The sequence below is a fragment of the Cryptomeria japonica genome, chromosome 2 (assembly GCF_030272615.1).
Source record: "Cryptomeria japonica chromosome 2, Sugi_1.0, whole genome shotgun sequence".
Taxonomy (NCBI): domain Eukaryota; kingdom Viridiplantae; phylum Streptophyta; class Pinopsida; order Cupressales; family Cupressaceae; genus Cryptomeria; species Cryptomeria japonica.
Window position 1 is genome coordinate 81890049 of NC_081406.1, and position 24066 is coordinate 81914114.

General features: G+C 37.5%; 1 pseudogene; it reads left to right on the forward strand.

Annotated features, from left to right (window-relative positions):
• The first annotated feature begins 1111 nt into the window (after nucleotides 1-1111).
• On the forward strand, nucleotides 1112-20122 carry LOC131078872 (ammonium transporter 2 member 5-like; annotated as a pseudogene).
• The last annotated feature ends 3944 nt before the right edge of the window (nucleotides 20123-24066 follow it).

The following is a 24066-nucleotide window of genomic DNA, read 5'->3' on the forward strand; positions in this document are numbered from 1 at the left end:
TTTTTTTAAATTTATTTATTTATTTTTTCTTTTTTTCTTTTTTTTTTTCTTCTTTTTTTTTTTGAATTTCTTTAGGACTTTTTCTGATTTTTAGGATTTTTTAAGGACTTTTTCCAATTTTTTAGGATTTTTTAAGGACTTTTTTTGATTTTTAGGATTTATTCAGGACATTTTCTGATTTTTAGGATTTCTTCAAGACATTTTAGGATTTTTTTTTTCTCTTTTTTTTTTTTTTTTTCTTTGAATTTCTTCAGGACTTTTACTGATTTTTAGGATTTTTTCAGGACTTTTTCCGATTTTTTAGGATTTTTTTAGGACTTTTTCTAATTTTTAGGATTTCTTCAAGACATTTTCTGATTTTTAGGATTTCTTCAAGACATTTTATGATTTTTTTTTCAAGACATTTTCCGCTGTATAAGCTGCTGGAGCAGAGAATATTTAGGTGAAGAATTTCTTCAGATGGATGGTGTTAATCGGTTCGTGGAGCTATTCTCCTTCCGATGTTGAGAGTTGATAAGCACTAGAGCCAAAAGTTGCAGTAACGATATAAGGACCCAGCCAGTTGGGTTCAAACTTCCCTTTGTCTCAAAACTGTTGATTTTTAGGATTCTCTCTTAGAACTAAGTCACCAACTTGAAATTCTCGGTGTCGAACTTTTTTGTTATATCCTTTGGACATTCTCTTTTGATACACTCTAAGATGATCAAACGCCACTTGGCGACGCTCATCCAACAATTCAAACCCTTGCAACCTAGATATTCTATAGTCTTCCTCAGTAATAAGACCTTGCAAGGAAACTCTTAGAGATGGTATTTCTACCTCAATAGGTAATATTGCTTCGGACCCATACACCAAAGAGAAAGGTGTAGCCCCAGTAGGTGTTTTGATACTTGTCCTATAAGCCCATAATGCAGGATTGAGCTGCAGATGTCAATCCTTCCCGGATTTGTTCAATGTTCTATGCAAGATAGTTAGTAGGTTTTTGTTAGATGCCTCTGCTTGTCCATTACCTTGGGGGTAATATACTGAGGACTAGTGTTGTTTGATTTTAAATTTCTCACAGAGTTCATCCAGATGTTTGTTCTTAAACTGTCCTCCATTGTCAATTATAATGGACGAAGGTATACCATACCTACAGATGATATAATTAAGAATAAAGAGAGCCACTTCTTTTCCTGTTGCCTTGATGAGCGGAACCACTTCTACCCACTTAGTGAAGTACTCAGTGGCAGTGATAATAAATTTATGTCCATTAGATGATGCAGGATATATTTGGCCTATTAGATCGAACACCCATTGTTGGAAGGGCCAGTGCGTTAAAAATGGTATAAGATCCCTTGCAGGAGCGTGGATAAGGTACCCATGTAACTAACACTTTTCACAGGTTTTAGCAAATTTTATGGCTTCCTTCTCCATGTCTGGCCAGTAGTAGCCAACCCTTAGTAGTTTTTGCACTAAATTTAGACCGTTCAAATGAGATCCACAAACACCTTCATGAACTTTAGATAATGCGCGTTGGGACTCCTCAATTTCTAGACATCTAAGCAAAGTATTATCTAAACCTCACTTGAATAAGTCGTTAGCAATGATGACGTACCGTGACGCGTTTCAGATTAGGTTTCTTTTTTCATTTCAGGAAAGATTGGTAGGGACAACTTGGTCACGTAGGTAAGAGTAAATGTGGCTATAACGAGATGAGTCATGTCCAATAATACAATAGACTACAGGTGGGACTCGAGAGAATCATAGGCAGGGTAATGTAACTCTTCCACCTAGAATTCAAAGCAAAAATTAGACTCCTGTAGCTATGGTATAGATGCCAAAGTAGCCATTGCATCTACTGCTCTATTTGTTGTTCTGGGTATCTGCTGAAATGATACATAAGTAAAATATTGCTTGAGGTCATCCACCATCCTCTTGTAAGGCATTAGTTTCTCATCTCTCATCTGATATAGATCATTGATCTGGTTGATAATGAGTTGAGAATCTCCATAGATGTGTATTTCCACGATCTTCCACTCGATGGCCAACTTGATCCCGTTTACCAAAGCTTCATATTCTACAATGTTGTTTGTGCAAGGGAAGAGAATCTTGTAAGCTTTTGGAATTGAGTATTTTTGGGGAGTAATAAATAGTATCCCGGCACTAGAGCCATGTTGAGTAAAAGACCTATCAAAGAACATCTTCCATGATTGTTCAGTAAGGTACATGATTGATTCATCTAGGAATTCTATATGTAGGGGTTGATCGTCTTCAAGTGGAGCTTCAGCAAGTTGGTATGTGATAACCTATCCTTTGATAGCTGTATGTTCTACATATTCAATGTCAAATTCTGTAAGGACCATGACCCATTTGGCCAGCCTTCCTGTAAGCGTTGCTTTACTGAGAAGGTACTTAAGTGGATCAATCTTGGCTACGAGCCTAATAGAATGTGCCAACTGTAAAGCGAAAAAATCGAACCCTAGTTGTTCTCCCCTCCCCAACTCCAAGGAGAGAGAAGGGAGAGTCACTAGGGTTGATGGTTTTCACTTAGGAGAGACTTTACATTCAAAAGAGGGGTTGAAACCCACAAGATCCAATCCCACGCAATGCAAGATTGGATTCTAAATGAGTTTCAAGGGTTAAGACATCAAGGATACCCTCTTTTGTAAAGAATGTAGATAGAAAGATTGAACTAGGAATGCATGTAAAGTAGGAAAGATTCGCTTATAAACAGAGATAGGGATATGGGATGAAGCTGCGGACCTGGAATTAGCAGTAAAATGTCGAGACGGTGCTATTCTGTGAATTTGAATGAAAGTTGACGGGACGATGGCGCCCAGCGTGCACACGGTCCTCCGAAAAATCTGCGAAACGAAGGGGGATCTGTTCGTCTCTGCACAAGGATTCCAGATCTTCAATTACAGCTGCGTACCTGCAACCTACACACAGAAAAGAGAGGACGATTGGGGGGTTAGGGATGAGGGGTTTGCCTTTAGGTCAAACCCCGGTTTTGGAATTAACCAAGAAATGAGAATGCTGTAAATGTAGATGTTTGTAATGTAAACAAGTACTGATACCTTGTTGTAAGAATGTTTGTATTCTTACATGCGAAGGTGTAATGTATGTAGTATGTTGTATGTTGTATGTGATCTCCTCTTCAATGGTTGAATCCTTGTCTTGAATGCAACACTAAGCCTTGAATGGAGACTTAGAATGCTCAATTGTTTGAAGGAATGCTTGAATGCTTGAATGTTTGAATATTGCTTCCGCGTCTTGCTCTTGCTTATTTCCTTTTTTCCGACCTCCTCAAATGGGAGAGGAAATGTAGTTTATATACTTGGCAATTAGGGCTGATAGACTGATTTTCCCGACCTTAGGCCGACCAGGAAACATTATTTTCCAATTTGCAAATTTAAAAACCCGAAGCCCCATAAGAGACCGGGCCCAAAATAGGGCCAGGGACCAGGGCGCTGGGCGCCATGGTCCTGGGGGACCAGGGCGCTGGGCACCCTAGTCCTGAAGGACCAGGGCGCTGGGCGCCATTGTCCCACCTCCAGGGACAGCAGGGTGCAAGGAGGGATCAGGCCAGGGTGCAGAAAAATGCAGTTTTTGATGCCATGAACAAGTTTTAGGGTCTCCATTCAGGTTCCGTGTTGCATCGCCATCGTGAAGATCCAAATGCAGTCAAAATTGCAAGTGTCACAATTTTAGGACGCTACATTTAGCCCCCACTTTAGCGAGAGTATAAGCGTACGCTCATACTTCCGATAAAGTACAAGGAAACAACATTGAAAAACTTTCACCACGTCAAGGAGGCAAGATACACCAAGCCCCCAGTGGACTAAGGATCTTACGACTTCGATTGACAAAGTAAAAGGGAAGATCACGAGGAAGAACCATGACTGTCAGTAGTAAGGTTCCCTCACTATGAGTCATGCAAGAAAGATATAAAAAAATTTCAAGGCAAGGCTAAATTTGTCAAGAAATTTTCAAGTATCTTGAAAAGATATGAACGAGATGTATGCCCCCCTACGTTAAAGCGATCACACACGCCTCATCGGGGGTGATTGCTTTAAGGTAGTGATACATATAAGAAATGAGAAAGGAGCACGTTATCACAAGGATTTAGCCCCCAAGTGTGAGATAAGCCCAAGGATAATAGACACAAAACATGAAGCACAGGGTGACTTTGCTTTCCTCGGGGTCAGTATGTTGTATGATAATTCATGTATATCATATGTATGTATGCATAATTGTTCTTCATTCCCCAATCAAGGAAGGTCACCTAGAAGAAGGGAACACATGTGTCTTTTGAGTCAACATGAGAGAGACCAAAAGAGATCTCAATGTTTTGCATCGTCCTCAAGTAGACAACACTAAGGAAAACAAATAGAAGAATGAGAATAACACATAGAAGAAGTAACAAAAGAGAGGAGGAGAGAGTCTGCTATGCTAATGAACTAGTCTAGCACGTCATCTACCCCCCGATCTTGCTGATCAATATTTCGGGAAGGCAGGAAACACGCTTGAGGAGGAACATCCAACACAACAGATGGAGCTATCACAAGATCCAAACAAGGGCTATGTTCATATCCCAAGCCACGGTGTTCTTGTCTAGGAGCTAGGATAAGTGCTTTAGAAAATTCGTTAGATAGATGGTTATCAACATCAACATATTCATATTCACTATCAGAATGAACAGGAGTAACATTTTCATCATGAATAACATTTTCATCTATATCATCATCAAGATTTATAAAAATAGGATCTTTAACTCGCACAAGATCAAGACCATCATGCATCTTATGTTTAGGAGATTTCGGCTCAATCGTCAGCTGAGGAGAAAATGGAATAATATTAGTTGAAGGTGTTTTTGGAGATTGCAAAGTTTGAGAAGTAGCTACCTGAGCTCTAAGACGACGCTTTCGTCGGCGTTCACGTGCAGAACGATTTCGTCTAGTCTTAGTAGGAAGTTGCGAAGATTGAGGAGGAGGAATGTTCTCATCCTTATCACTTGGGTGTTTAGGTTGTGGTCTCTTAGGTTGAACAATAGGAGAAGAGGAAGGTCTCTTCTCTCCATAAGAGGAAGGAGGAGGAACTGGTCCATATAAGGGAGGAATATTTGGTTTAGGAAGGAGACCAAGTCCATCATGACGAGGAGGGATAGGTCTACTTTTAGAGAGTTTATTAGTCATAGGCATAGTCACATCCATAGGGATGGGTTGGGAATCTTCTTGAGGAAAGACATTAGTTTTATCTTTCAAAGGAAGAACTTCCTTCTCAAGAACGATAGGAATGTCAAGTTTGGGTGTTCTAGGTTCACTTAGAGATAGGATCATATCTTTTTTCCACTTTTGATAAGATTTAAAAAGATGATCACTTCGCGGAGGAAGAGATTGGAATTGTTTAGGCCAAAAGTAATCAATAGGAATGCTAGAAGTTCTTTCAGCTGGTTTAAAGAGACTATGATTGACAGTAACAACCTCACCATTATGGGGAGATTTCAAACACTTGTGAATAGGAGAAGCAATAGCTTTCATGGAAGATAGCCAAGGATAGCCTAGCTTCACATGAAATTGTTCGGATGATGGAATAATAGAAAAGTCCACATCAAGGGATTTGTTATGGACCTCAATAGGTAATGTAATAGAACCAATTGCAGGAGAAGAAAATGCATCAAATAGTTTCACAACCACATTTGTTTCATCATAGATCACTTGATTCAATTGCAAAGTAAAAAGAAATTCTTCAGTAATGACATTAACCATACAAGAAGGATCAATAAGCACTCCACAACAAGGTGTATTCTTGACTTTTGCAACTATATATAAAGGACCATCAGGTGCCCTGATAGTTTCACTAGAATCAAAGGTGATGGAAGGTTCTTTAGGGATTTTCTGCTGCTCTACAAAGTTAATCACATTCGGAGTCATAGACACAAGATCATCAGGTGAGACAGAGGAATCAGTAGTATCAATCGCATTAGAGGTATGAGAAGGTAATGGATCAGTAAAAATCTGAAGATTTTGGTTAGGAAGAGCTACAGATGTGTTGCCTTTATCATTCACTCCAAAAATAGAAATAGTATTATTATCAATCAAATCTTGAATTTTACCCTTTAAAGAAAAACATTTTTCAGTATCATGCCCAGGTTGACGATGAAATTGACAAAAAGATTTGTTATCAAAATAGGGTGAATTAATCTTTGCAGGGTCTATTTGCTTTATAGGAGGAAGAGTAAGCACATTTTGTTCCAATAACTTATTCATAATACTATGCAATGATTCATTCAAAGGAGTAAACTTTCTTTCTTTCTTGAAAAACTTAGAAATAGGAGGCACACCTGATGCTGCATTCACATTGTTGTTGATGATGTGTTCATTGAATTTAATGGACTCTCTGTTCGGTTTAAACTTCCCAAATGGTTGTTGACTACTATCACCCTTATCACTCGGAGCCATAGGATTTGCTTGTTCCATTTGACTCACAGTCAGTTGATAATTGTGAAGAGTTGCGCACAACTGTTGGAAAGAAGTAAACTCAGAAAACAGAAGTTTTTCTCTAATATCTTTTTGTAAATTAGAAATAAATATTCTTTGAATATCATTGTCAGGTACTGGAAAAGAAATTTGAGCATACAAATGCTTATATCTACCAATGAAATCAGTCACTTTTTCTTTAACACCTTGTTTACAATGCATTAAATCAATCAAAGTAACTTTAGGACTTATATTGTTTTGAAATTGTTGAATAAAAGCATTTGCAAGTTGTTCGAAAGAAGTAATAGAATAAGAAGGCAACGAGCAATACCATTGTAGGGCTTTATCTCTTAATGTTCTAGTAAATAGTTTTGCAAGCAACCTTTGGTCATAAGCAAAATTAGTACATATTGTTTGAAAGGTCCTAACATGTGTTAGAGGATCACCCTTACCATTATAAAGCTCCAAATACGGAATTTCAACATGTTTAGGGGGGATAGCTCGAACAATGTCAAGAGAAAGTGGGCTCGCAACATCAAATGTGGGCACACTAAACTTAGATTGATTCATAGAGGCAATTTGTTGTTGTAAAGAAGAGACAGTTTGTGCAAGATTGTTAATGGTCGCTTCAGTCGAAGAGTTCATGTTAGATGTGTTAGATTGTGATGGAGGTGTTATGTTATTGAAAGAAGGTAGAGAGTAAGGTGGTGGGACACTATGATAGTTAGTCATAGGAGATGATTGGAAAGGAGGAACACTACAAGGAGGAATGGAAGGGTTAAATGAATTGCCCCCTTGTGTCACATTCATTTGTGGAGATATAATAGGAACACTCATTGAAGGAATGAATGAAGAAGTTGGATTGAATGAAGGAAGAGGGTTAATTGAAGAAGAGGGATTTCCCCCATGACTGGTGATCATAGGAGGAATGTCGTGTATTGAAGTAGTCATTATGTTTGATGTAAAAGTAGGTATACTAGCAGTAGAGGTTGTCAAAGGAGTAGAATGATTAACTTGAGTAGAAGGTTGTGTATAACCTAAAGTTTCAGCACAACTCTTCATAGGCATCACATTCGAATCCACAATGTGTGCAATACCACGCAAAATATCAATTCCATTCTTATCACTTTGAACCATACGTTTTAGACCCTCAATTAAAGGAAGAGCTTGACTATCGGGGTATTCTTGAGACATCCATTGTCGAAAATCATCAAATTGGTTATCCAATTTTGAAAGTTGTTCTACAGAAACCTCATGGAGAGCTTCTTCATCATTAAGAGGATTAGAGGAATTACCCATGTCCTCGTTAAAAAGGCCATTCAAATTAGGTTCCATCTCCTCAGTAATTAAACCTTGGAAAGACTTAATTCTAAGGCTTCGTCTAACGGGAATAGTGTAAGTAGGGCTTATTGTTGTAAAACTCATGCACTAAAGAGAGAGAGAAGATTTTGAATTTTAGAGGTAGCAAATTTCAATAAAATCAGCCAATCTCCTAGATTTAAGCTGTTAAATGCAATCAGGACAATCTCCCGAAATTTCGGAAAAAATGTCCGGTACCGTGGCGAATGGAGTGCACACGGTCCTCGCAACTTTTTTCGAAATTTTCAGGGATGAAAGTTATGATGATTTTAAAGCTAATCTGAAAAAATTGAGTGATTTTATGAGCTGTAGATAGGCCAAATTAAAGTTGCAATCTCAAAATTAAACCCTACCAAGATTGTTGAAAAATGCAAATTTTGAATTTTGAAAAAGAGAGGGAAATTGAAATTTTGAATTTTATGATTTTAGAAGGAATACTGAAAGCAATGCAAGCTTTGAAATTTAAAAGTTGACTCAATTTCATGCAAAATTCAACTTTGAAAGCGGAAATTAGAGTTGCTGCAATTAAACACTTAATTTCAAAAGTCACAAACTGCAAAAATTTGAATAAAGCACTGAAATTTCGAATGAATGCTAACACATTTTTCAGATTTAGGACTGTAAGAAACACAATTTTGATATGAATTTTAATTTCAATGATTTTTGAATGATTAGAAGCCTCAATCCAAGCAATCGCTAGACCAACTTTGACTTTAATTTTGAAGGTGTTAAAATTGATAAAATCAGCCAAAATTCTGGATTTTAGCAGAAAAATACAGTAAGATCTAGCTCCTGAATTTTCGGAAAAAATGTCAGGGACGATGGCGCTCGGGGTGCACACGGTCCTCGCAACTTTTTTCCAAATTTTCAGGGATGAAAGATATTGTGATTTTATTGCGGAATCTAAAGTTACAGCCGATTTGGAGGTGTTTTGATTAATGAAATTTTCAGTCAAAGGTTCAATCAAGAAGGTTTTAAAAATTAGGGTTTTGACATTTAACCACTTAATTTTCAGAATTAAAGCACAAATATGAATTGACAATTTGCAATAGAAGGGTAGATCTGAAACAAGCATTAACAATTAAACATTTCACAAGTTTAATTACTTAAAAAGAAAATTTTAGGGTTTTTATGCAATCAACCTCTAAAATTTGCAAAAGATCAAACATGGAAATATAATTAGGAAACAAAATTTTCAGATCTAACCATGAATAATCAGAATGAGGATGTTCATGTCGGGTTCACCAAAATGTAAAGCGGAAAAATCGAACCCTAGTTGTTCTCCCCTCCCCAACTCCAAGGAGAGAGAAGGGAGAGTCACTAGGGTTGATGGTTTTCACTTAGGAGAGACTTTACATTCAAAAGAGGGGTTGAAACCCACAAGATCCAATCCCACGCAATGCAAGATTGGATTCTAAATGAGTTTCAAGGGTTAAGACATCAAGGATACCCTCTTTTGTAAAGAATGTAGATAGAAAGATTGAACTAGGAATGCATGTAAAGTAGGAAAGATTAGCTTATAAACAAAGATAGGGATATGGGATGAAGCTACGGACCTGGAAATAGTAGTAAAATGTCGAGACGGTGCTGTTCTGTGAATTTGAGCGAAAGTTGACGGGACGATGGCGCCCGGCGTGCACACGGTCCTCCGAAAAATCCGCGAAACGAAGGGGGATCTGTTCGTCTCTGCACAAGGATTCCAGATCTTCAATTACAGCTGCGTACCTGCAACCTACACACAGAAAAGAGAGGATGATTGGGGGGTTAGTGATGAGGGGTTTGCCTTTAGGTCAAACCCCGATTTTGGAATTAACCAAGAAATGAGAATGTTGTAAATGTAAATGTTTGTAATGTAAACAAGTACTGATACCTTGTTGTAAGAATGTTTGTATTCTTACATGCGAAGGTGTAATGTATGTAGTATGTTGTATGTTGTATGTGATCTCCTCTTCAATGGTTGAATCCTTGTCTTGAATGCAACACTTAGCCTTGAATGGAGACTTAGAATGCTCAATTGTTTGAAGGAATGCTTGAATGCTTGAATGTTTGAATATTGCTTCCGCGTCTTGCTCTTGCTTATTTCCTTTTTTCTGACCTCCTCAAATGGGAGAGTAAATGTAGTTTATATACTTGGCAATTAGGGCTGATAGACTGATTTTCCCGACCTTAGGCCGACCAAGAAACATTATTTTCCAATTTGCAAACTTAAAAACCCGAAGCCCCATAAGAGACCGAGCCCAAAATAGGGCCAGGACCAGGGCGCTGGGCGCCATGGTCCCACCTCCAGGGACAGTAGGGTGCAAGGAGGGATCAGGCCAGGGTGCAGAAAAATGCAGTTTTTGATGTCATGAACAAGTTTCGGGGTCTCCATTTAGGTTCCGTGTTGCATCACCATCGTGAAGACCCAAATGCAGTCGAAATTGCAAGTGTCGCAATTTTAGGACGCTACACCAATATATAGTGCCTTAATTTTTTTGATGCAAAGACTAATGCTAAGCATGCTTTTTATATTATAATGTAATTCATTTCATATGACACCAATGCTCGACTGATGTAATAGATAGCTCGTTCCTTTTTATTGTCATCCTATTGTGCCAGAAGTGCCCCCAGTGATGTATTTGTAGCTGATATGTACAGGATCAGTGGCTTACCTTGAATCAATGGCATTAATATGGGTGGATTAGAAAGATATTCTTTGATTTTCTATAAATGTAGTTCACAATCTTTATCCCAGTTGTATTGAATCCCTTTCCTTAATACCTTCGTGAAGGGGTGAGCTTTGTCAACTAGCTGAGATATAAAACGCCTTATGGACTGAAGACAGCCTTGTAGACTTCTCATCTGACTGATATTCTTTGGTGGAGGCATCTCCATTATAGCTTGGACCTTTTCAGGGTCAACCTCAATTCCTTTCTTGGATATTATGTACCCAAGCAATTTTCCTGAGGTTACCCCAAATGCACATTTCTTCGAGTTCAAGCAAATCTTGAATCTTTCCATTCGATCTAATATGAGGCCTAGCTCTTGAATGTGTGTAGATCTCTTCATAGTCTTTACCAGGGTGTCATCAACATAATCTTCCATGTTTTTATGCATCATATCATGGAAAATAGTGGTTACTGCTCTTTGGTAGGTTGCTCCTGCGTTCTTTAGACCAAATGGCATAACATTCCAACAGAAGGTTCCCCATGCACATGTGAAAGTTGTTTTCTCTTGATTTTCAGGTGCTATCTTGATCTGATTGTAACAAGAGAATCCATCCATTAATGAATACATCTCGTATCCAGCAGTCATATCTACTATCATGTCAATGTTGGGCAATGAAAAATCATCTTTTGGACATGCCTTGTTGAGATCCCTAAAATCTGTGCAAACTCTAATAGATTTGTCTTCTTTTGATATAGGTATTATGTTGGATATCCATTCTGCGTAGTCTATAGCTCTGATAAATCCATCTTTTAGCAATTTCGCTAGTTCAACCTTGACTAGTAGTGCCACATGAGGATGCATTTTTTGGAGTTTTTGTTTGACTGGTTTAACTCCTGGCATAATAGAGAGATGATGCATGATGAGATCAGGATATAGTCCTGGCATATTTGAGTATGTTCATGCAAAGTTAATCTTCTTTTCTAAAAATAGATTGCTGAAATCTTTTAACTCTTCTACTGACAGTGATTGGGCTAAATGAATGACATGCGGTATCTCTTGACTCCCAATGTTCACTGGCTGAGTTGGTTCGATCAATATGGAAGATCTCTCCTAGAAGTGGCTCAACAGTATATCAAGTACCTCACCTTCAGGTGCCTCATAGAGGTTTTGACCTTTGGGTACGTCCTTTATTTTCTCCTTTTTAGACTCTGACACCACCACAATGTGGTTTTCGCTATCAGATCTTTTATTCTTATTTTTCTTGTTTTTGCGACTAAGATACTTGATATCCGCTTCAGTCATGTTTTCATTTTGTTCGCTAGTGGAAGAGTACATGGGTTCAACTGCATTGAGATAGTAGGCTAGTGTATAGTCATTGGCAAAAGTAGGCACGTTCAAGGGTTGGTTATAAAGAGTATTATCAATCAGTTCCAGATGTATTAAGGATAAGGTTGGAACACGCTCAAGGGAGTTCACGGTACTATCATCATTGTTTCAGACCGACCAGTCGAGTTCGAGAATACTACCTTGCGTATGTGTCTCGAGACTCGTCATTCATGTTAGTATTTATTGGACCTAACTCAACCGACCTACTTCTAGCGTCGTCACCTACTTCAGACTGGACTACATACTGTGGTATAATAGTAGACAGTATCTCATCATTCACGACAGAGTAGTCATAATGAGTTGTTGAATAGTTGTTGTCATAGATAGAGCTCCTATCCGAGTCATCAAAGTCATAGGATGGATTTGTTGACCCATCTTCAAGTGGTTTAGTGACGGCATATATAGTATCAACACCCACATCCTTGATGCTGCAAGTTCCTTCATGATTTAGTTCATTGATTGCTTGTACTTGACAAACTTGTGGATATGACTTAGACGGTTCTGTTAATCCTTGTCGTCTGTTCCATTCAGCTTCTTCTAGACTGATAACTGGTTCGTTTGCTGTAGCTTCTAGTTCTTCCTGTGTAATTCCATACCTGATTTGTCCTATCTCATTAGGAGGGTTGGTAGGTGAAGGACTTGCTTGTGTCTTTTCTTTCTCCAGTTGTCGATCATAATCTTCTTGTCATTTTAATCCGATTTCCTCTATTTCCTTTTGCATTCTTAGGCGTATCAGCCCTTGTGTGTCATCTGCAGTGTCCCTGAGTTCTTCAAGCGTGTCTATAGTAGATGTATCTAAGATGTGATCTGGACCCCATTCATACTCATTTGAATCAGTTTCTAAGTCATCTACTTGTTGTCTATCAGTATATGTGACTGGAACGTTTAGCGGTGCAAACAATTCTCTGATTCTATATACCTCATCTCTCATATCCTCTGGGATTTCTACTTCTTGTGGTATGATAGCTGATAGGATTGGAACTTGATTTCCATCTGTTTCCTTTCTCTGGGTAGGAAATTCTTGTTGTTCAGTGTCACCCTCTTCCTGAGTTTGGTGAGCATTAATCTCTTGTATGGTTAAAGGTAGTACCTTTTTCTTCTACTTACGTTGATAGTGAGGTGTGCGTTTCTGATCTGAGTGCTTGTTTGGATCATATCCTAATCTAGCTTTATCATTGGCAAACTTAGTTTGTAGTTGAATGGGTTTGACGATACCTTGTTGACGCTTACCTAGGGGACCAACACCTAAATATCCCATGCGTTGAAGCATCTTATAGCCTGGACCATATTGTGTCGGAGAAATTGCACAATGTCATACTTCTTTATCTGCATTGTCTTCTTTGAAAAGTGATTTAAGGACATCATCTCCTTCTATCTCACCTGCAAGAGAAGTAGAGGACTGTATAAAGGTGCCATCATAAATGACCTTTGGGGTTGAAATTTGTGGCTTCATACCCACTGCCGGTTTTCCCAACTATCTTGGTGATGGAGGAAGTGACATTAGTGAGAGTATAGGTTCTATCTTGTAGCCATCCATGCCAGTGTTTGTGATTTTCAGTTTCTTTTCCAGATCTTTAAGCAGAGATTCTGAACTTTCAGCTGCGCAAGCTGCTCTATTATTAGGAACAAAAGCATCAACACCTTGCGTTAATGCATTGCAGGCATAGCTTGTATCGACAGGAATATTGACCTCTACTCCATTATAAGGAAACTTCAGACATTGATGGTATGTAGATGGTACTACTTTCATTTCATGAATCCATGGCCTACCCAGTAAGATGTTGTATGAAAGATGAAGATCCAAGACTTGAAAAATGATATCTCTCTCCACAGGTCCTACTCTGATTGGTAATGATACCAGTCCCTTAGAAGTTCTTTCTTCTTCATCATAAGCCTTGATTGTTATCTTCTTTGTTGGATCAATAACATTTTCAAAGAATCCCAGCTGTGTTAATAGATTGTAAGTACAAATATTCAACCCAACATCTCCATCTATCAAAACACGTTTAATGCGGTATTTATGGATCATGGCTTCAATGTGTAATGGCTAGTTATGTGGACGACTCAGTGAGTTGTCATCTTCTTCAAAGAACGTGAGGTAATGAGGGGAGGTCAAGTGACCTACCATAGATTGAAACCGATCTACGTCTAAATCTTTAGGAACACTAGTGGTAAGTAGAGCCTTGTCTAGGACTTCTTTATGAGCAGGAGAGATCTTAAGCAATTCTAGAATGGAGATATGAGCATTGGTTCTCTTTAATTGTTCAACAATACTGTAGCCAGGAGAAGACGATGAAACTGGTTGCTTTGATTTGGCCATGATTGTGTTTGTTTGTTTATTTGGCAGTTTTGATGTTGTTTGATCAAAAGTGGAGGAACTAGCTCCTGGGAGAGAAATCTTCCTTTGAGCGTGAGTCACGACATTAGCAGTCTATGCTTGACTTTGGTGATCTTGGATGATGATCACATTGCAAAGATTCAATCATGTTGATCACATTATTGTGATTAGTGTAGGTATAATTGACTCTACTTCCTCCCTTGGATTTGGAAGATTCCCCTTGTTCATAATTGGGTAAGGGATCTTTAAAAGCCTTATGATCAGCATTAGTCACGTGACTTCCAACAATGATCTTGCCTGCGTCAATGACATCTTGAATTTCATGCTAGAGTTTCATGCAATTGTTTGTGTTATGTCCCTTGTTCCGATGATAGTCACAGTATTCGTTTTCTCTCCACCATCTGGGTCTAATTTCTGGATCGTATGGTCTAGAATTGTCTGGCAATGCTATCAGATTGTTTGCCAATAAAGTTTTAAAAGCCGACTCATATGACTCATCTAGAGGAGTAAAATCACGTTTAGGTTTTGAGACCCAAGGTTTGTCTTCGAACCACTCTCTTGTCTTCTTTGGAGGATTTTCCATTGTAATTTCAACTGCCTTGAGCGCTTGTGTGCCACTGGCCAAGTTAAATATTGTGGATTTCGCTTTTGTTTGGATGGTATCTACCACTCCGTCATTGATGATGTTCTTGTTGCTATCTTTGCCATATTTCCAGTATTTACTCTTTTCTTTAGAGCTAGAACCTGACTGTGTTTCCTTTCAAAGTGAGATATCCCCTTTTTTATGAGCACATCTTCCATTTTGAGGGCGTTATCTACCATTTTTTTGAATGAAGGATGCACTTGCATCTGGACATTGTACTTCAATTCAGGAACTAAGATGTTGACAAAGATATCCATTTTCTCAAGGTCTGGGATAGTCCGTGAATATCTAGAGAACATCTTTCTCCATCGTTGGAGGAAAGTGAGAAAGGGTTCTCCTGTCTTTTGTCTAGTATTGCAAAGCTCTATCATAGTGACTGGGTGACGAATGTTGTATGAGTATTGTTGTAAAAATAGTTGGATTAGTTCTTCAAACGTTTTTATCCCTTTGGGTAGACTTGCGAACCATTCCATTGCTTGACCCCCTAAACTCCTTGGGAAAAGGCGCATGAGGTACGTCCGATCATGCATAAACTCCATATATACAAGCGGCACAAAACTCTCTGACATGATCTTGAGGATATGAGGTTCCATCATACTTGTCAAATTTTGGTATCTCAACTTGTGAAGGAAATGGAGACATGTAAAGATTTTTGTCAAATGGAAATGGGCATATTGTGTCTAGAGAATATTGTTTTGGCGTTTTATCTTTGTTTTCTATTTTTGTGACCGTCGTTTGCAATGCTTGCATTTGTTTGCTTATTTTTCCCCATGGTGTCTCTTCCTCTTTAGCAACGAGGGCCTCCACATTATAACCAGTAGGGAGTTTGGCACCTTGTTTTGCTAATTCTAAGAAATAGTCATCTTTTTCTCTAGCCATGATGACCTTCATCATTTTTTAGAATTCTTTATTATTTTGACATCTATGTACTTCATCTTCAGGAGGTTCAGGGAGCTCAGATTCAGTTGATGAATCGTTGTCAGTGGCCTGATTGCTGAAATCTTCGTGGGTGTTTTGTGTACTGGCTTCTTTTTCTTGTCTTTCCCCAAACATGGTGGGAGATAGGGGTTGACCAAAGATGGGTATGTCGTAAACTGGTATCTGTGATGATGATGGTTTATTGTAAAAGGGATCTCTCACAAAGAATGGATTCTCTTTAGTCGAAAAGGGTGTCTCTTTTGCTTTGTCTGTTTGCTACGAGAGCTTCTGGTTTGAACAGGCATTTCTAACTGACAGGACCAAGAGCGGGATGTGTTGCAGAAGTCAAGATCAAATTGTAGCTAGTAGTTCGTTTAACGTAGTAATTAAGAGAAGTAACTTAAGATCTGGTCTGGTTTTAGGAACGATCTATCCTATGTAAGACGTTATTTAAGTTAACTTAGGTTTGATAAGATGTTTGTTTGAACTAGCTTAAAGATGGTCGACAAAATCATGCAATGCAACGACAGAGGTACACTATCAAGGTTGTTTATGCTTTGAATTACAATAACCAATTTTATGCTCACTGTAGACTGATCTAGGAAACTTTGACTGTTTTGACTGAGAAGATCAGAAATTCATGTGACAAGATTGGACAGAGATGAGATTCTGACAGATAGAGTTTCAATGACTGATGACTACTAGTTTTTTATAAGGATTGATGTTTCAATGACTGACAGAGACCAGTTTGAACACAGACAAAAATTATCACTGATTTTGTTTGTTGTTTTCTCCAGTTTTGGTATTCTAGTTTTAGTTTTAGGGATGAAAACATAGAAAACACGCAAGATATATAATAATTCAATCACAACACGCTAACCCTATGGAAGTTCGCTTAGAGAAGAAAACCTTTGCTTGCTGACTTAGGTACACACCCAATAGCTAATCAGAATACAGCCGCTGAGTCTCACACAATGGATTCTCAACGCCGTATTAGCCGACTCCAAACGCTAATGGGGGCACGATATGGCAAGTGTCTTGGGAGAGTTACTATCTCTCTTGGACAAAGATTATCAACCTTTCAGAGGTGAATCAGGTAGCTTCTATCTTATAGTTCTTAGTCAGGAATTCCGTTTGAAATTACCCCTTGAAGTCACGCAAGCATGATTGAGGCCTATAGCCCAACAAGGTACCGAAACAAGATGTAGTCACGTAAACGTGATTGAGACCGTGAGGCCCTACAAAATTCTTGATATGAGAGATCTCAAAGAGAAAACTCAAATAATCCCATCCTCTGAGACTTTAATCACCAGAGGCCTATTTATTATAGTGAGTTGGAATGCTTAGGTCTAGCTGTACTCACTTGGGTCATTCTCACATGGTGATTACTTTTTCCCATTGTGACAGGCCCGCTAAAGGTACACAAATCTCAAAACTTAGAAAAAAGCTTCGAGGGTCTAGATTTCTGATTGTCTATAAAAGACAAGAGCATACTCTCTTACCTCTTAGATTTTTCTGAAAACACGAAAGACAGATTTGTTCTTTAACCAGATAGCAATTTAAGTGCCTAAGAAAATACTAAATGAATACACAATGTTTAGTCGATTCTCCTTAGGCAACCTGCAAAACCAATATGTCAGCAGTCATTTTATTCTTGATTCTTTGTCAGGCGTATGTTTGATTGATAGATTCTTTGACAAGCATCCTAAAAACATTAAAATCCCAAAATTAGTTTCTTTCAAACCCAAAATTGATTTTGCCATGTGACATTTGATGATTAAAGAATTCATTGTGTGCTCAAGATTGATTTAATTGCTTTTGGTTAGGACTTTGGTGACGTTGTCGAGATTAGGAGCTCATGATTTAGATGACCATTTTTAGAGTATTATGGGAGCGTAGTGAAGAAGAAATGGGCAGTCAATTCTGCATTTATGGCACTTTATGCTTTTGCAATGGTGCTGGTTTTGTGGGTGCTTTTTGCTTATGATCTTTCCTTCAATCCCAATACGAAAAAATGTTCTTATTCTTGAGTTTTGGGGGAGGCCAGAGTTTTTGGCAATGGGGCAAAAAGAGCTTCTTCGGCAGTGGTCTCCGACTGGTTTGCCCAGTGCTACGAATTGTTTTTTCAGTTTGTGTTTGCGGCAATCACGCTCATTCTCATTGCTGGATCGCTTTTGGGGAGGATGAATTTCCAGGTGTGGATGTTGTTCGTTCCCCTCTGGCTCACTTTTTCTTATTCCATTGGGGCATATGCCCTTTGGACTGGATTTTTTCACAGCAAGTTTATAACAATTGATTTTGCTTGGGGTTACGTTATACATCTTTCTTCGGGCATTGTAGGCTTTACGACTGCCTATTGGGTGAGTGTTTGTCAATCAATGATGTATTTCTCAAATATATAGAGATTTCATATTTTTCATAGTACTTAGTAGCTGAAAGGTACTTGTGGTTGTGGGTTGAAATCTTATTTGAGTAGTAGATAAGATTTAAAAAAATATATAAAATAGATATTTATTTCTTTATAATTAAGTTTTGGAGGTGTGATTTTATCATACAATTCAATTGATGTGAAATATTCTGAAAATGTCTTTTTAAGACTTGACCAAAATACAATCTAAAAAGTTCTAATAATTGAACAAGGAAATATCATTTATTGTTAATAGAATATCATATTTTTATATAAAAAATAATTTATATACAACCAAATACCTATCTTGTAATCATAAATATTTGTCTCTAACAAATTTTGGTCAAATAATGATTTCATAGTTTTAAATCTTTTCTTTATTTGTTTCATATATAGAGTTTTCATTTAATGACTTTCTTCATTCATTCTATATGTAGAGATATTTAGTGTCTATATAGATATTTAGTGCCTCCATTATTTTTTTAATGGTTTAGTGGTAAAACAATCAACTTAATGATTGATCATGGGGTCAAATCCTATTTAAGAACCTTCTTGAGACTAACACATTTTTAATTAAACGGTGGCCACATAATTTCAGATCTCTTATTTCACTCATTCTAATAGACTTGTAAATCCATGATCAGCCTCAAAATCTTTTAAATTCAACAAGATTTGATCATCTTTATGAAACTTCACTAATAAACGACAGAACGAAGACGAATTAACAGAATTATCAAATTTTAATGTGTGTAAAGCGTTTAAAGATGACAAGATGATACATCCTTAGTTCAATGGTTCACCTTTGAGATCATATCTTACATAGTCGAAGCATTTTTTCCATCAAATCTTTAATCTTATGGATTATTACAGGTCGGCCCGAGGTTAACTAAAGATCGAGAGAAGTTCCCCATCAACAATGTGGTGCTGATGTTAGCAGGGGCAGGAATGCTGTGGTTGGGATGGTCAGGCTTCAATGGAGGAGGCCCCCTTGCTGCAAATCAGATTGCTTCTTTGGCAGTCATCAACACACATATATGCACCGCCACTAGTCTCATCACCTGGATGTGCCTCGATATGATTTTATTTGGGAAGCCTTCAGTCATCGGTGCCGTACAAGGAATGATCACTGGTCTTGTCTGCATTACTCCTGGGGCAGGTTACACTCTTCACTTACTCCTCCTCCCTCACATATACCCAACACACAAAAATAGGGTTAGGCCTAGGTGATTTCATTGTTTTGTGCGGATTTCTCTTCTTTTCTTTTTCTTTTTTTTCTTCTCAACACCACCCATTTGACCTTGAAACCTAATTCCATTGGTAACATCCATCAAAATTATGATTGGATGTATCAACTTATAATTCTAATACATTGTCATTTCATTAGAAAAACTAATGTCTGACAAACGATTGCAGGAGTTGTACAAGCATGGGCAGCGATGGTGATGGGATTGCTATCAGGCAGCATTCCATGGATGACAATGATGATACTTCACAAGCGCTTCTGTTTTCTCTGCGAGGTGGACGATACGTTGGGCATGCTCCACACTCATGGTGTGGCAGGGCTTCTTGGGAGCATTCTTTCTGGCATCTTTGCCCACCCTACATTGTGTGAGATTTTCTTCACAGTCGATCCAAAACCAATTGGATTACTCTACGGATCGCGCCACTATGAGAACCAAAATGGCCGTTGGCACCTTTCGGGTGCCAAACAATTGGGTATACAGATCTTAGCTGCATTGTTTATCATAGTTCTGAACGTTGTGGTGACGACCATCATATGCTTAGAGATCCAGGTCATCGTTCCTCTGCGCATGCCAGATGAGGCACTAGAAATTGGAGATGATGCAGCTCATGGCGAAGAGGCCTACGCTATCTTGGATGATTGTGGAGCCCTTAAAACTAGCATGTTTGAATTTGAGGACATTCCCTCCAAATCTCAGGCTACTCCTAAGATGTTTTAATCCAAATTATCCTTCCAATTCAAACATAATAAAATGCCCACATTTTATGGATTTGAAACCCCACACATTAAGCATTCAGATCACTAACATTTTTTAGGCTTAATATGTTACTTAATGTGTGTGGTCACACTAAGAATACGCTTCTAGACTTAAAAGTGTTAAACACTCAGAGTTGACTAACATTCTCTAGGCTTAATATGTTGCTTAGTGTACGTGGTTTAAGGCTGGCCTAAAAATAGTAGTTTCAAGATTGAATTTAAAATATAAAAAATAAATATATTGAAAAGTAATATTTATTTAATCAAATTATAATATTATCAATTCAGTGGGGAAGTAGTAATGTTATTTCATCTATTATCTTTCTTCAAGAAAATCAACTGTCTTCGTGTTAAGATATTAACAAGGAAGGTATATATTATTATTTTTCTCTTTCTAAAGAAATTGATCCTTCATGTATTAAGGAGAGACAACCTATTGTAGATTGCATTAACTCTTGGTTTTGAGGAATGAATGGTCTATTTATGGGGCATATCTTTGTTTAGGAATTGGTAATGGTTTCTTTTAGATGAGGAAAGGTAAATCTCTTCGTCTACATGGTTTCTCTATTGATTTTTTCTATGAGTTATAGGATATGTTAAAGAATGATCTTTTAGATATTGTGCATGAATCTCATAATAATAAAAATATTCTTAAAGCAATCAATTCTACTCTCCTAAGCTTTATTCTCAAAAAAGTGGAGGCTAACTCTTTTCACTTGTTTCATCCTATTGTTCTTTATAATGTCTCTTATAAGATGATTACTAAATTCATTATTATATATCTAAAAAGGACCTTGAAATTTTTAATATGGCTTGATTAGGGGCTTTGTGAAGGGGTGTCAAATTATTGATGGTATCATTATAGCCTTGAAATATTATTTTTTTTATAATATTTTCTTGACTCCCAATTAATAGATTTATCCATTTTTACACACACACACATATATATTTTAAAATTAAAAAAATAATAATAACATTGATATTGTTTAAAGTGTTAATAAATTACTATCTCGTGGATGGTATCATAACTTTTAATCTAAGATTTGGTCATTTTTTCTTAGTTAATCATGAAATTATTTTAATTTTTTATTTATTGTATATTTAAGTCAAGCTAATTTGTTTTTGATTAAGGAACAAACAAGTTTTGAGGGGACTTGAAACCCCTTACAACAAGTTTTGAAGGGACTTAAAACCCTTAGATTTTTTTATAGATTCAGAACACTCAGAAGAATGCTGCAATATGATACACCATAGCTAATCAACAATCCAACCACAACCTAGTAAAGAAGATTAAACATTAAAGATCTGGTTGTAAAAGAAAAAGGTTGAAACTGACCTCCAAATAACTTAGACATACACGAGCATAGGGATCAAGGCTCCCTCAACCTTAACAATGGGTTTTATCATGGCTCCCATAACTGTATCCTTGAGAATGTGCAACACTAAGAAAAACTTGTCCAACAAGATCTCCACCTCTATAGGAGAAAAATGAAATTCAGCAAGAAGGCTAGCATCAACAACCTTACAACCAAGAGATAGGACACCATCAACCCCCCAACAACACTTTCAGGCACCACCAATAGCATCAAACTCCATCTTAGTAGGAGAAAGGCCAACTCCAGCCACATCCATCTCCCCCTCAATAGAAGATAGGACCACCTCTATAGAAAAAACTAGTGTAAACCAAAGAGGCAAAAAATGAAGCACAAAGGCCAAGGCCTAGAAAACAAGGACGAGGGGAAAAAAAAACCCCCATTGAAGAGTAATCCAGGAGTCACAAGATAAAAGAAAAAAAATATAGACCTCGTCATATTAGAAAACACTAACCGAAGAGGTTTTGAAGGAACCCAAAACAAAAAAAACTTCTCTTGAGAGATTAAGATAAATAGAGGAGCATAAGGAGAGATGAGAGATAGAGAAACCACCATAGTTCCAAAGCAAAGGTAGAGAAGAAGTTGAGAACATGAAAGAAGCCCACAAATATTCATCCATAAAGATCTCCCAGCCAGGGCAGAAACAACTTCTTCACGACCCCACAAAACAAGGAGGGAGCCTCTCACAAAAAATCCAATGGGCCCAAAAGATTAGTCGCATCAAACCAGCCCATGTCACAAAAAAAAGGTTCAATTGAGAAAAACCTCCTTGTGCAACAAGAGTGACACACAAAGGGAAATGCTCTGGACCCACGAGGACTAGGAGAAATACCACCCCGGTCACAACCAAACCCATCCAGCAAAACAAGTCCCTTGTAGAGAATAGGCCCAAAGGAACAGAGCACGTCCTCCAAACAAGGGCATGAGTTAAGCCAAACTAAAGTCGTAAAACCACCACCACGAGCCACCATACAACCCCCTAGACCAGGGAAGAGAAGACAAGTAGACTATTGACCTCAACATCCTCATCTCATTTCCAAACTCCTCAACATCCTTTGTCGAAATCCTAGACCCAAACCACCTCCTGCACCAACAGTGTCCACATTCAACAAGAATAAAGACAAGGAAGTGAAGGAAGGAGACTAGTAGGGCCATGAAGGAGCCCACACAATCCTCCTCCCCATTTGAGTCACCATCTTCCTCATCTCCTACAAAATCTTTGGAAGTCCTACCCGCTCCCTACCCACGCACACGCTCATCCATTTCAAAAATTTTAATCTTGGTAAGTGAAATTTACTATCATTATATGAAATAAGCGAATTGTTTATTTAAAATAGAATGGTTTGAACGAAGGATGTAGGCTATACAAGCAAGAAGCCCCACCATTTCTCCAAGGTTCTCCCAAAGATCAAACATGCTCCATTGTTAACATGGTAGAGACAAACCCGTGGGGTCTGAACCTAGGTTGTAGGCACTAAAAGCAAGAAGCCACACCATTTCACGAAAGGACCTTTAAGTTTTAAATTTTTATTATTTTTAGCATTGCAACAACTATAGTTTAATTATTTAGTTAATAGTATATTGTGTGAATTTGGGAGTAAAAATATTTTGTATGAAGGATGAAGTTTTGAGGTTTTGGTAATAGCTAAATTGTCACTTGGATCTACTATGACCCTCATGCACTTGTTTTACTCTTATATATTTCTTTTTTGTTGCTGATTTCTTATCATCTTAACTAATGTCATCAATCATTTGTGGATTGTGTTTTGGATAATTTATTTTCTCTCATGCTTTCACATGCATATAAAGATGAAGGTTTTGGGTTTGTTATGGGGATTAATCATCTTTTAATCCAAATACAATTACTATTGTGAATCTACCCAATATTGGAAATGACAAGGGAACCCTTTAGATGTTGCATCAATCGGATGCTATTCTTTTTTGTGACATTATCTTGGAGAAATAAATAGATCTATTTACCAAGTATTTTGAAAAGATTTGGTGGGAAAGTTTACATGTGATTAGATCTCTTTCAAATCATTGGTCAAATAGGTTGACAAAGAATCGAAACTAAAGATCCAATTTTGCGAGATGAATTTTTTCATTATAACCATCTTTGTAAAATAAGAGCAAAACATATTTTTCATAATAGTCATTTATTTATAGAAAAATGTGGTGGTCTTTACCTAAATCACTAGATGATTAATTTTGATCCAATAGAAGAAAGACCATCCTAGATATTGGTCTATTTATGAATCCTATTTCTTCCTTTATTTTTATGGAATATGAAAGAACTATAGTTAATAATAAATATTGTTGGAACATGTATGACCTGGGCTTTGACTGAAGATAATATTTTTAGTAGCTAATATTTGTGTGGAAGTTGATCTTCTTAATGGGATTATTGAGATTGTTAATCTCGAACTTGTTGAACATGTCCCCAAATTAAAAAAATTATGTTCCTTTATGTTACCTATTAGTCTATTTTATCCCATATTTACTATCACTTTGAGATAATCTATTTTAGGGTTTT